The sequence below is a fragment of the Lasioglossum baleicum genome, chromosome 1, assembly GCF_051020765.1.
Source record: "Lasioglossum baleicum chromosome 1, iyLasBale1, whole genome shotgun sequence".
NCBI classification, from domain to species: Eukaryota; Metazoa; Arthropoda; class Insecta; order Hymenoptera; family Halictidae; genus Lasioglossum; species Lasioglossum baleicum.
The window spans coordinates 21,554,576-21,568,941 of NC_134929.1; the positions used below are offsets into that span (position 1 = coordinate 21,554,576).

The window sequence follows — 14,366 nt, forward strand, 5'->3', positions numbered from 1 at the left end:
ATAAACCCGTGTCGAGTTTCTGAGTCGAGTAATTGGACCATTATCGAATACCTGGCTGTGTTCGCGTGCAGCTCCGCGATCCCTAGGGACCGTGGCCGAAACATTCTTCAAGCCTTGAGCAACAGTATAAAGCCCCGGATCTTCGTTAATGAAATCTTCGATTTACGCGGGCCTGGTCAGCCTTAAGGCGACTGAATCGTACGTTATAGCGATGCGTACACGTGTTTCATCGATTTTACAGCCTCGCGAGCACGTTGCGCCTGTTCGCTGATAATTGGGCAGTTTCGACCGATGGGAACCTATTCCCGTTTTGACGTGAACGAGGCTCCCGAAGTTTCTCGGCTTGTTCGGGTCGATGGACACTTCTCATCGTTTCGGGAAAAATTCCAAACCTGACTGCTGTCTGTATTTGATTCGGGGAACCCCTGTATCCTGGAATTATTTGGGAGATCATTTGGGAGATGATTCATCTCGGCTCGGGTATATCGGTGTGAACACCACAACATTGACTCGAGTGAATCCAGTTCTCAAACTTCTTAATTTTCATTATTGTTTTATGGGACTTTTACTAGCTTATTCCTGGCATTTCTCTGATTAAAATGACACCAAACACGATATCATTTCAACTGTATTTAGTGGTTTAATCGACGGTGAAAGTTTTGGGAGCAACGAAGGACAGCGACAACGCGCGGGCCTTTGAACTGTGCCGGCGACGTCGACTGTCCGCGTCTCTTTCTTTCCCATACGCTCTTCTTCGTTGCGTTCGAACTTTCATCATCGATTAAACCACTAAATACAGTTGAAATTATAAAGAACCGCTGTGGCTGAGGGCGCTTGTGTAAAGACTGGTAATCGGTAGGTCGCTGGTTCGAGTCTTTCTGAAGTTGAAATTATATCGTGTTTGGTATCATTTTGCATTAGAAAAATACCACGTGTTACATATGTTGGTGAAAGTTCCATTAAAAAATAATGTTAAATAAAGAAGATACAACTTTGGTGATGATGCACGAGCCTTTAAACTGTGCCGGCGACGGCGACACGCTTCGGCCACGCGATCCTATTTCATTCTGTCCTTCTCTATGTTCGGCTCGTCGATTGAAGTCTCGGCGCGGTCGGCGCGGTAGACGCAGTCATGAAAAATAACCTTTCTACGCTACTGAAGTCCGTTCAAAACACGGGTGTTGGGACTTAGATTGAAGAATTACTGTATAAATAAGCCGAAAAAAAGAACAATGTCTGCCTATGCATATTATACAATCTACTACTTGTCTGGCTATATTATACGAATAACGTTTTTGCGAGGCATTTTCCCGCACGATCAGGTACATACGATAAGGCATTCAGGATGCTCGTGTCAGGCGTGCCAACCTGTGTTCATGAGGTAAGAAAAGTCGAAGGGGGAGGTCGCCGGGTCTCATTAACTTCCCGGCTGCGTCGAGGTTCGTGGTTATCGGCGTTATCAGGCCGTGGCGGTATCTCACCGCCTAACTAGAAATCGATGCATGGACGCGCCGCGGTCTTCCGGCGTTTAATACCCGCGAAAATTATTGACCTAAGTTTCCCCCGGAGCCCGGAGCCCGGTGCTCCGTTGGCGACCTAAACCGGGTGAAGAAAAATGTTGGTAGACGAGCGAGGTCTCGGAACGAGCGTGGAACAAAGGGAGCACGTTCGAGACAGTTGATGAATAATGCAAAAACCGTGTTCCTTCTTTTCCAGTCTCGGAGACGACGGAGGCGACAGCCTGTCCTGCGCCGAACACGCTGGGGACAGTCTTGGGATCGCATGATCAAATCGATCACGAGGGGGTCGAGATGAAATGTCGATAAATAGTTGATAGGATGAGACGTCGGACCACTTGGACCGTTCTCTGTCCGATGATACGAGCGGTTCGTGCCCGAACGACCTCGCAAAATCACCCTAAGCGCATGCTGCCAGTGTAGAATGCCAGTGTAACGCGAGGACAGGTCGATGCTTAGTTCCGCGTGGAGTTGACAGTAGAACGACCGTGTTCTGTGCCAGACAAGGGAGTAAGACAGTGCTGATGGGAGCTGAGGAAGGTGTAGAATACATATTTCTATAAATGTAAATGTAGAACGTATTAATATAGGGCCAGGCAAGTAGAGCAATTCCGTATAAGGTCAGACAAGTAATGCGCGTCAATGTTCAGTAGCATATACCAATGAACAGTCAGGAAAGATATATACAATATATAAACGATACATTCAGACAAATGGAATGTATCGATTCACTTATAGTTCTGAATCGATTAATTCTTATATTCAATACACTCACCCTGTCGACTGAGCCAACGAAAGAGGAATAAAATATTTCTAGCTGAGCCCGCAATCGGCCGAGCAAATCAGATCGGTACCGGTTCAATGAAATGCAATACGTAAAATCAATTCGGTCGAACGAAGTATAAACTGCTGTGCATCGAAACTGCACGTCACAGTGTTAAAGCACGAGTTGCTATTCCTCCTCATGCCAACCGTAAAAGGAATTAAATATTTATCAAACCACTGGCTCAGAAAAGGTACTTTGCAAATCTGTCGCGGTTTTCTCTTTTTGTTTTTTATTCCCGGCAGTCACGAAAGAGAATTCGTGAGAACGGTACGATTCTTTCTGAAATTGTAATCTCTATGGAGAGTTGGGAGACGAAATCTATTTATCGCAGCATATCGAGATATATCAATTATCATTCGAGCAGGTAGTGTGTATCGAGCATGTCAATAACAAATCAGAGAAGGTAATCGCAATTAAAAAATTCAATGAAATAATATAAACTAGGACAAAGTCAGACCGGCAGAACGAGTCGATCAAACGGGACACGTTGTCAGTAGATCGTAAAAGTGGAGCATGTCAATATGAAATCAGACGAGGCCACCATAACTGCCATCAGATATACATATATTGAAGAATGTAGCACAAGCTCCGGCATACTGAAACAAGTAGAATAACTCAATCAAACAGAATTCACTCGCGTTAGATCAGACAAATAGAATGCATCAATAATAATCAAATAGTACGCATCAACGTTATTTCAACCGAGTGAAACGTATCAATATGAGATAAGGCAGACAGACTACCTCAATTACAGTTCGAACTAACTCCATAAGCTGTGACATAGCAGGCAAGTTGAACGATTCGATCATTCACGTACATCGACGTTGAATCCGACAAAAGGAAAAGTTAATTCCAGCAAACAGGACACAAGTAGAATATATCAATATGAGGTCAGTCTCGATACAAATAGAAAAATGTAGTATAATCCCTGACAAACGTCGGACAAGTAGGACAAATGAATCGAACGGAATATACATCGACACTAAATCCCAGAACATGCCGATACCAGATCAAGCAAGATAAATCGACACTCACCGAGAGAAAACACCTGAACATAAATCCTTGGCAAAATATAACCGATGTCACAATCAGACAAGCGGAACGACTCCGTATGACGACCCTAATTCCATGCCGAATTCCACGTTAGATTCCCAAGGATCAGGCAGGACCGGTTGCTCGCAGACAACATTACTTTAATTAATGCTCAAGTAGGACAGCGGCCTCGGCCCTCTCGAATCGTTAATTACTCTTGCATCGAGCCGGAGCAAATCACCGGGAGCATCCTCCGTACATTGTTCCCGGGAAACGGAGACCCTCGAGCAATAAAATCCCAAACAGTCGGTCCTTAGGGCGGATTCCCTCTCGCTGTTTACCAGCACTCCCAACCGTCACGGGTGACAATAATAAGGGTAATTATTCAGAAAAGGGGCACACCTTACCGTCATCATTCTGCACAACTTTTTCCATACTTCACACACCAATAACTTTTAAAATGATCCATCGTTATTATTAGGTTGTCCCGAAAGTTTCTTTCGCGGAATGTGTTCCTTTAATGTTGCTAAATAAATACAAACAATGCGATATGATCTTCATGTCAATATTTTAGTACTTTCTAACATGAATTTGCACTATGTGCATGAATTTAAAACCAACTTTTGGGACAACCTAATATTTATTTAGCAATATTAAAGGAACACATTCCGAAAGAAACTTTTGGGACAACCTAATATATCAAGTATCAACTACCTAGTTGAACAATATTTCTAAACAGATTTCAACATAAAAAGCAACTCAGACAGTGGAGGATAGGCAGGAGGCACAGACGGGACCTACATAGTGATAAGAGGGGCCCAGGACTCGAACCTTTTCGCCCGTAGAAGCTAATTAGAAAATCATAACACAAAGCGGCGACCGTCTCGCGTTTAATTACGCGAATTGGTCGGATGAATCGCGTCAGGCGTCTTCGCCGTACCCTAATTAACCGTGAAGGAGGAGTAAGCTGCACTCTGCTCGCGATTCAACGGTGAAAGGGCCCCGAGACCGCGCCCCTCGAAAATTGTATAAAATTTTTGAAACTCGCCCAGCTAAATGAGACTCGTTCTCTTGACTGTGTTCCTCCTCTCTATCTCTCTCTCTCTCCAGATTTCCCCTTTTTATCGTCCTCCTCTTTCTGCCTCTCTCCCTCTTTTTCTCTTACGCTTTCTGGCTTTTGCCTTCCCCCACCCTTGGTCTTTTTATTTAATGATGCGCCACTTTACGAGCGTCGCACCATCAAAGTTGTCTCTCGTTAGAACGTCCACGATTCGCCGGGCAAAAGGAGCATCCCAGGGATCGGATAAAGCGAGCATCGCCCTCGGGATCGTCCGCATTTAATCCCGGACGAGCGTGTCGCGCCGTGTAATTTCAATAAAAAGAAATAAATTGTGAAAGATGCCCGACGGAAATTGCAAGGCGATGGCGTTTCTGCCGGTTGAGCGGAACCTCTGGCGGCAAAACCCGCGGACCAAAAGAGAAAAAATTAGGATCCCGAGACTCTGAGATGTTCTGCACAAGCGTGTACCTACATACGTGTGTGTCCGTTGCAAAATAAACGCTATAAGGACCGGAAACACTTGGGCTGAAACGCAGCTGCTGTTTCTTTGTTCCTCTCCTCCCCTCCTCCTTTCCAACCGCTCCAGCGGAACTGAGTGGTGTAATTAAGTTTTTACTGTTAATGTTGTTACTCGTGGGAAAACGAACGGTGCTGTTTGTCGTTCTTTATTTTTCTCTTGCGCGAACTGCGTCGCTCACTATGATTAAATTACGGAGCGCATGGTCGACTTAACGATCGTATTAATTCCTGAATTTGTGTTGCTAATTTTCGGTGTTTTTCCGTCTGTCCGGATGGCCTCGAATAATTAATATTTACAATGTAATTATCGGATCGAAATATCGTGAGTTTTGCATCAACGAATGTTTATGTTAATCTCCCGTTTTGTACGGTAATTGTGCAGCGGATTGTTGCGTACGACTATAGGACATTAACGAAAACTTTTTTTTAATAAACGTAGGAAGCAATGCTACCGTGCCAGAGGTGGGCATTATTTGGTGAAACAAATATTTCAAATACTATTTCATATTTTAGATTTCATTTTGCCTAAAGAAAATAGTATTTTGAATACGATATACAATTTCGAAAATAAAATATTTCTATTTTAACAATCTGAACCTCAAATTAAAATATTTCTATTTCAACAATTTGACCCAGAAAATAAAATATTTCTATTTTAACAATCTGAGACACAAAATAAAATATTTTACTTTTTGCGTTGTTACATGAGGTTTATGTCTATCTCATCGTTAAGAAACGATTTACTCATTAATGTTTACGATTACACTCGTAAATATACTGAATCCGAACCATTATTTTCAGCAGTAATATTTAAAATTAAAATTAAAAATAAAGACAAAATACAAATATTTTCAATACATTCTTCAAATATTGGGTTGGCAAATAAGTTCGTTCGGTTTTTTATATTGGAATAAATCACAAACGCCGAACGAACTTATTTGCCAACCCAATAAAATACTATTTTCAAAGATTACTGCCTCAAATAAATTATTTTATTTTCAAAAATTACTACATCAAATAAAATATTTTATTTTTAAAGTTGTACACATACTTTAAAATAAATAGGATTATATATTTATTATTTACTATTTAAGATACTATTTTCCCCAGCTCTGTACCGTGCCCTTGCTATTTGCTTTCGAATCCGATCAAATATTTAACACAGAAATTTCAAATGTGGTAGGGAAAATAACATTAATACACTTTATTTTATCGAGTATTTACTATGTCATTATGTTATGGAATGCAACGTTCTGTAACCTGATTTCGATTTGTTTCAGTGATTTTTGGCATTTCGCAAATGCCAGTGTGATGTGTCATCAGCTCGGTTCTGATTAACTATGTGCGAGTTTGAGAGGCGAAAAACACGGGAAATTCGACGGCCAACGATAATAAAACGTGACCCAGTTCGCCGAGAGACGGCTTTCAAATATTTTCGAAATTTCCCGGCAATTCCGACACACTCGACGAAACGAGAAATTAACCGAGTTTTAATAGCGACATGCAACTTTCCAGTCCGATGACAATCGAAACTTTTGCGGCCCGTTTACATCTCGTCCCGAGACGAATCGACGGTCAGGATGTCGTTCAACCGGAAGCACAACTCGCGAATTAATTATCCTGCATGGGAAAAAAGACGGTGGAGCGAAAGTGTTTAAAAACAAATTTCTCGTCGCCGAGGATTTTCGAGAAAGCCAATTGAACAATTTAACTGACACGCGCGCGTGCGCGATAAGTAGACTGCGGATCTTTATGGAAAATAAAAAATGTTTGCATTGATTGCAAGACAGAGGAGCCAAATAAAATGCTTTTTTCTCTTAATTATCTTATTAAACTGATCTGGCGACTCTGGCTAATATTTCCGATCTTTCAACGATCCATCATCCCGCAAAATGTTATTGTAAAATCAATCACATTACACCCGATGTGTCAAGAGGATCCTCGACGGTGCGCGAAATTTTCAGCGGTCGCCCCGTTTAATTAAAACCGCCTCTAACAATGGTCGATGTAACTAGACAAAATTTCTATTCGATCTTTCCTCATTTATACTCCATTGTACTTCGGCCTCATCAATTTTTGTTCGCTCACCTGCCATTGTTCCGGGTTATAATAACAATTACAATACAACAATTGCACGCGATAGCGTGTGCGTGTCTGCATGTGGTTTATTAAAACCTATCGTAATGGTACAGGAAATTTTGGGCTGTTTTAATTAAAATCGTTGTAACAATGGCCCCTAAGGGGCTCTGTACAATGTGTCATTAAATGTTGAATGAGTGATACGGGATCTGTGCATGGTCAAACCGCACAGTTTCAGAAATAGTTGACAGAACGGGGGAAACGGAGAGAGTCGGCCACAATGGCGTTGTTCGCGCGGATGGATTTCGTTAACATGTCACTGGTACAGTAGAATTGGTTAGACGGGATTGCGTGTAGTCAGACGCGAGGGAGATTTCGAAATCCAAATATGGGACAAGTAGAATTGTTCGAGGACAGATCGACGGAAACCAAGAGGCACTGTCAACAGATTTCTAACGGTGAGATCTCCCATGGCAATGCAAGTAGAACCGATTCGGTCAGGAACACCGGAAACGGACAGCCGTGCAGGCGCAGAACTATGCAGAATACCGTGAGTAGAATAGCTGCCAGTAGAACGGGACTGCGTGTAAACCAAGAGTGGAACGTCTGTTTTGAACGAGCAATTGAAAACGGAATTGGTTTCGGACTGTTTGGTGAAATTGCATAGGGTGTTGTCTGCCGAGTATGGCAACTGTTACGCTGTCCGTAAAGTTTACTTTCTTTTTTAATGAATCGCACCACGCGAAATTAGAACTCTGTGTAAGCAACCGGATGACAGGACGTTTATACCATTTTGGAATAACATCGTTTAGGAAACTTTAAAATTGTTCCTTGAGAGAACGGTTCACTTCAAACCTACAGTGTCTGCGAGACTATTGTTCTTCGCGATGAACAACTTTTGAGAAAGGAGTCAAGGAAAATGTCACAAGCGAGGGGTCGATGCAAATATAAGAAAATATTTGAGACACTACGGTTTAGAAGAGTCATTTTTCAACATACTAAATATATTGAAAAAGAAAATTAAGCCAAACATAATGCAGCAGAACTTACGTCTGTACCGTTTTCAATTATGCAGAAGTTATCGGATTGAAATATCCCGATGGGAATTGTTTACGAGAGGCTGGTTATCCAGGGTTACATTGATCAAAGCGACGGGATCAAACAGCTCGGAAAACAGGAGCATCGCGGGAACGTTGTCTGAAATAACATTTGGCAAACATCCGGAACACAGAGGGGCGAAATTTGCATCGGGACGGCGGGCATCGAGATGAACGGAACCACTTAAAGCACTGGTAAAATGGGCCGATCTTGAATCGCGCGATTATGCGACGGATGATCACGATCCATTAAGCCGCACGAACCTCGGGCAGGAAAGTTTTCGACGAACGACCGGCTGCCCACTCGGACCGTGAAATATCGCTGTGATAATTCCGATAAGATTGCCCGTATCTCTCGTCCCCTGTCCTCTACCGCGCGGAAAACTTTTCTATTACAGAGCTCGTTCCCATTCTCATAACTCCCCTGACCTGATGATTTCCAGTTCTCCGCGGTTTCACCGATCTATTCGATCTATTCGAAGAGAAACGCTCTATTATCCTGACTCGCCTGAGCATTTTCACGATAGCTAGAAAACAATTCAATGTTCTCGATGGAACTGGATTTTGAACTGTCTTAAAAGGTGTACGAATACTTTGTACGCCTATCGTACACAATGGAATTATTCTAGGGCGGAAGAAATGTTGAAGTTTCAAGTTAAAACAGCTCCGACTGCAAAGGGTTCATAGGAAATCATTTCAGGTATACTTAGCTGGAACAATGAAACGGGAAACAAGCGGGACAGAGATCGCAGAAGCGTGTTCGTTCGCTTCGATCCTTCGCCGATTACCATCGAGAAAATCGCGGATCGCCGGGCTGTAAACGCCGCGATTACGGAGGTCGCGTTACGCTCGCAACAAAAGGGCGAAGGGCTCAAACAATACGCGAACGACTGGCCGCTGGGAACACGATGAAAAATGGGAAACGGACGAGTCGAATGCCATTTTCGGATCACGAAATCCCGACGCTCGCGGAATCCGCGATATTTGTTCTTTGAAAGTCGGGCGAGCGAGAACAGTCGCGATTTTACCGAGCTCAGTTAATCCGCGAACAGACGGCTGCGCCCGCAACACATCCGCTCCTGAAATTGAAGAAGAGAGAGGTTTCAAAAATCTTTATTCACGGTCCTCTACAATTTACAAAGAAGCTGCAGATGTTCTTCAAACTTCGAGATTATTTATTTCAAATTTTCACTGTAGATGTAGAAACCCTTTCAATCGCACAACTATTTGAAAAAACATAAAATTTCACGCTGTGATTTCTAGCTTAAACCATTTCGGTCTTAAGAGGTCTGAAATATGTAGTCGGTCTGCAGATTTTGCGATATTATGTATTTAAAATTAATGCAAACAATTTCCATTTTACACGAAAATTCGTCTAGTTGTTATTAGACTGCGGATCTTATTTCTCTAATTAATAATTTCAATATTTTGATATTCTTGTTCATCTCATCATATTCTTGTGAATCTGTTCGCCTCCGAATTTCTGGATAGGATATTCGTCATGCAATAGCCCATGAGATCCATCAGTTTTCGTTGGGAGGAGGGGGCTGATATATCCCGGTGTCCCCTTAAGCACGATGTCCCATTTAATTGGCGCAAATATTTTCCATCGATCTCCGTTGTTTGCCGAACAGCCGATAGCCGGATAAAACAAGCGGCCAGATATGGAAACAAAGGAAGCTGGGCTAACGTCACGCAAGAACGGCCGGATTAATTAATCGCGTAACCAAGTAATTAATCCGGGGCCAGGCCGCAATTCACGGGAGAAACTGTGGCCGCCGGCCAAAGCGGAGGCGATTGACATTACGGTAACGTCGATACCGAATTTTCGGCCGCGTCGACGGTTTCGCGTTGACACAAAAATTCAGTTAACAGTGGATCGATCGGACCGCGGTTTTTCAGAGATTTCAGCGCGCAGATTCGCGACGTGTAACTAGAACAATTCTTGAGCATTCGCATTACTCCGTATCGATTCCGGACGATTTAAGCGATCGCTTTAGCTACCCACCCCCGATCTTCTCATTAAAATCTATTGTGCGGTTTCCTTCTCACGATCTTGTAATTTGTATTACGATTTTTCCGCTATTCGAACGAGATTATTTTCTGGGCAAGGTTCTTCAAGAAATTGAACCCACGTATTTATTTAATTTCTTAGTCGTTTCAACGAGAAAGAGTATTTTTATCCGATGAAATTTGTAAAGAAATAAAGAATTGTAGAAGACGTGTAATTTTGTAGCCTGTTATAATTTCAATTTTGGTGGATGTTTTACATGGACTTACGTGCGATTTTTGATTGAGGTGAACGGATCAAGGATCCGTTCACGCGAGGCGTGAACATTTTCTGTAACGATGTTCCTGCTTCCAGCAACGATATTCTCTTAAACACTTAGCCCCGAGTCCCCAGTGACCCTTGTTAGCGACCCGGAACAAGCCCCAAAGGGATTCTACAAATAATCGTCGAACCGAAACAATGCACTCGACGCGGATACCAGGATCTGAAATCTATATAGCCACTCTACGCCTACTCTAAGTCGAACATGGAATCCCTTATTCCCGATAAAAATCAACAAGATGCTCGTCCTCCCGCTAACGATGGAAATAAATAATTTATAAAAGCTACGATTGATAATGTTTTTTGAAAGTGTCGATTTAAAAATGCTGAGACTGCGCGAGTGGACTATTTGATGGAGCCCAACATTGACTCGGCCATTTCACCTGGCGGATCGATAATTGATGGTATTCAAACCCCGTTGAAACCGGGATTTCGAAAAAAAGGGACACAGGAAACCGCAGCGACTCGAACATGGGCCAGAGATCTACAAACGCCGCTCTGAAACAACATTTCCAGTGGAAACCCTTCGCTGAAACTGAATAGAGGAATTCGATCGGTACTTGATTCCTCTTGCCGAGTTGGCTGCCAGCGGATCTGACCTGGCCTATCCAACCAAAAATTTATAATGCTACCTATCTCCTTTCAAATCAAATAATTACTAATTAATTCACTATTAAGCCAACGGTCCAACCGACGCCAAAATTAATTCTATCTGTAAAAGTACAGAGCATAGCTGCTCTCAACAGAATCTGTTATGTTCTAACTTGGAATCACCGGTCTAGAGAGGAGCCACCTTAAAATCGATTTCCCAAGTGTACACCCAGCGTAGCCCAGCAAAACGTAGCTTTAGCGCACAGGAGCCTCAAAGCGCCTTTTCCATAACTCGTACAGCGTACGCATTTCAAAGTTGACTTTTGTGAATTTCACCCTCGAAAGACCCGAGAGCGGTTGCGCCTCCCCCCCCCATGCTTCTGCTGCGTCACCACTTGATAGTGAAAACTCTAACCAACCTCCGAAACTATTAGAATCCATATGAAGCTGGCGATTGAACAATTCGTAGCTCCGAGACTGTTCCTTCGTCAGAGATTTGAACTTTCGGATTGAATAGTCGAGTGTACACGCAGCGTGAGGCCCTTGTAGTTGAATGCGATACCCAACGAACTTTCGCGGACAATGCTGGCCGAATATTACGGATGTTTCCGGCGGCGGGACGCAATTCCGAGCGAACGAATTCACCTGGAAGACGGACCATGATGATAATCACGAGGACGAGCCGATCTCCCGAGGAATTGTTTGCTAACGAAACGTCAGCCGCTACCGTCATTCTAATAGTCGCCAGCTCGACCATTCTCTCTCCTCTCTCTCGCCCCTTTTATTTTCACCCGCCCCCGGGGCGATTCGAACAGACAAGGGCCGCTGCCCCATATTCCCACTGAAAAACCCGTGAAACGATGCTCCCTGCCCTCTGTCAGCTCGATGCCCTCCAACCAATCGATGCCTTCCATCATTCCCGCTTTTTTCAACGCGCTTCAACGCTCATTACGCCATCGGAACGCGCCACCGTCATTCGATGACACTGAGAGAACGCTTTCTTGTTCAACGATTGAAAATTCTACCTTCGGCAATCTTTCCCAACGGCAACAGCGAGTATACCGGCTCGAAATTTTGTGCTGGATAGTTCGGCTATGTTTGTGGAATCTACACGATTTTTTAAACCGAAAACCGAGGAATGTAAAGAATGAACCGAATGAATGAATGATAATGAGTGTATCTTGTAAATGAATGAATGATAATGATTGTATCTTGTGAATGAATGAATAATAATGTGTACAAATTTCCTCAGAATTGTGTTCAACACGCTTTCCAGAATTACTTGGTGTAAATAACAGTTAGCTGTTCACCGGTTGGAGTAGCCTGTTGTTAATCGTTTTAGAAGACCGAAGGGGAAACACGTGTGTGCAGGGTTATTCGCGTCACGACTCGAGTGCATTGTTTCGCAGACACCGGGGCGATCGTCCTACGAGAGCTTCAACAGGTATCTACAAACCGCCGCCGGCCCGATTGGCCGAGAATAATTTAAGTGTCGTGACATTTTTAGCACCATTGGCGGCAAGCTGGAGCAACGAACCGGTTGCCACGGATTCGTGGGATGTCACGTTCTCACGGAACGATCCATTCCTGTGAAATACACCGGCTCCGAGTTTCCTCCGTGTTGCTCCTCGATCCTACATTCTCGCTGATTTCCAACGTTCTCCAACACCACAGATGTTGAACACCGAAGTTCAAGCCAAGTATACGACAAGCACGCGAGCACTTCGCTAGTTTTTGCCACCGATATTTCCGTATGCCCTCTATTCGACGTTCCTTTCCAATCGATCTTTTCATTCATTCCTGGAAAATTCCACTTTCTAAGCTGAGTTTCGGAATTTATTGGGTACGCGCGTGAAGTCTCCGGTACTGACCTTCTGCATATGTTATTATTTTAGGATGACGGGTAGTTCCGTGTCTAAATGTTTCACGTGATTCAACAGACAACGATATAAATATTGATTAAAACAATAACACGTAACAATAACAAAACGAAATATAATAACAATAACAATAACGAGAAAAGTAGATTACGAACGTTAACGACTCTCTAGTACTAGCAAGGTACAAAGATACTAACGTAGCGCGGACAACTCTAGAGCATGGTTGCCATATTCCGCGGGAACCAGGCCCCTTACCGCTGCGCCCCTCGCCCAGATGCGCCGCGGAGCCCGCCCCACTCTTCCCACTAATACTGACACGTACCGCGTGGAGCAAGCTATGTTAGCGGTACGCGTCAGGTTAGTGGGAAGAGTGGGGCGGGCTCCGCGGCGCATCTGGGCGAGGGGCGCAGCGGTAAGGGGCCTGGTTCCCGCGGAATATGGCAACCATGCTCTAGAGCAGGCGTGGGCACGGGTGGAGCCCCTCAAACGCCTGCTTCCCCCACCAAGCTTCCTTTCGGTGGCGCTCCTCGTGGCTCCGATGCACGAGGCCTGCGCACTGCTTGCGACAAGCGAAACGCGTCCTCCTACATAGTAACGACGGATGCTGGTGGGGGACAGTGGGCGCTACGGTGGGGACAGTTTTGCCTCAATCAGTGTGCCCAGATAACACGCTTTTTTTCGCGCATGCGCGTCAAAACAGTAACGTAGCTATGATGCGGCCGATGCGATGATGTAGCAGAGCCCTGAGGTAGCTACAGTCAGCGGCGATAATAAGTGGACACGCTTAAAAATCGCATGACTTTTTAGAAATTGGTCCAAAGGACTAGAATTTTTTTAAGATGTTAGACCGGCTAGTTCGCTAGAGAATAAGTAAACTAATATTTCTTACGATTGCAATTGGTAGGAATTATACAAAATTTTAAAATATGATGTTTTGCCAACTTTTTTATCTGGGCCTGTAACTTATATGTATACTGAAAATTTCATCGGAATCGGTCAACATTGCAATGAGCTACAAACGTTTAAAGATGATCACGTTAGGGCGAAATGCTCTGGCAAGCCTGAAAATCTACGACTTTCACCCTTAATCCACCCTTAATCCACCCTTAGCAATGAAATTTTCAGTATGCATATGTTTAAATTAAATTATTAAAATAATTAATTATTAAGTATTATATATAATTTTAAATTATCGTTACAGGCCCCCCCCAGATAAAAAAGTTGGCAATACATCATATTTTAAAATTTTATATTATATTATTATCTGAATATATATATATATATATGTTATATTTCAATATTTCATGTGTATATACGAATATATATACAAATACACTTGTCATTCATTCGTTTTTCATAATCAGTTCATATTTCATATCAACTTCTTAACATTCGGCATGGCGCTCAAGGTGCCACATTTCCTCGCGAAACGT

At 43.3% G+C, this 14,366-nt stretch overlaps 1 protein-coding gene across 6 annotated transcripts in view; it reads right to left on the reverse strand.

The window, feature by feature from the left end:
* Positions 1–14,366, reverse strand: part of LOC143214246 (monocarboxylate transporter 10-like) — a 141,637-nt gene that overhangs the window by 29,750 nt on the left and 97,521 nt on the right. The gene's annotated exons all lie outside the window — the stretch shown is intronic.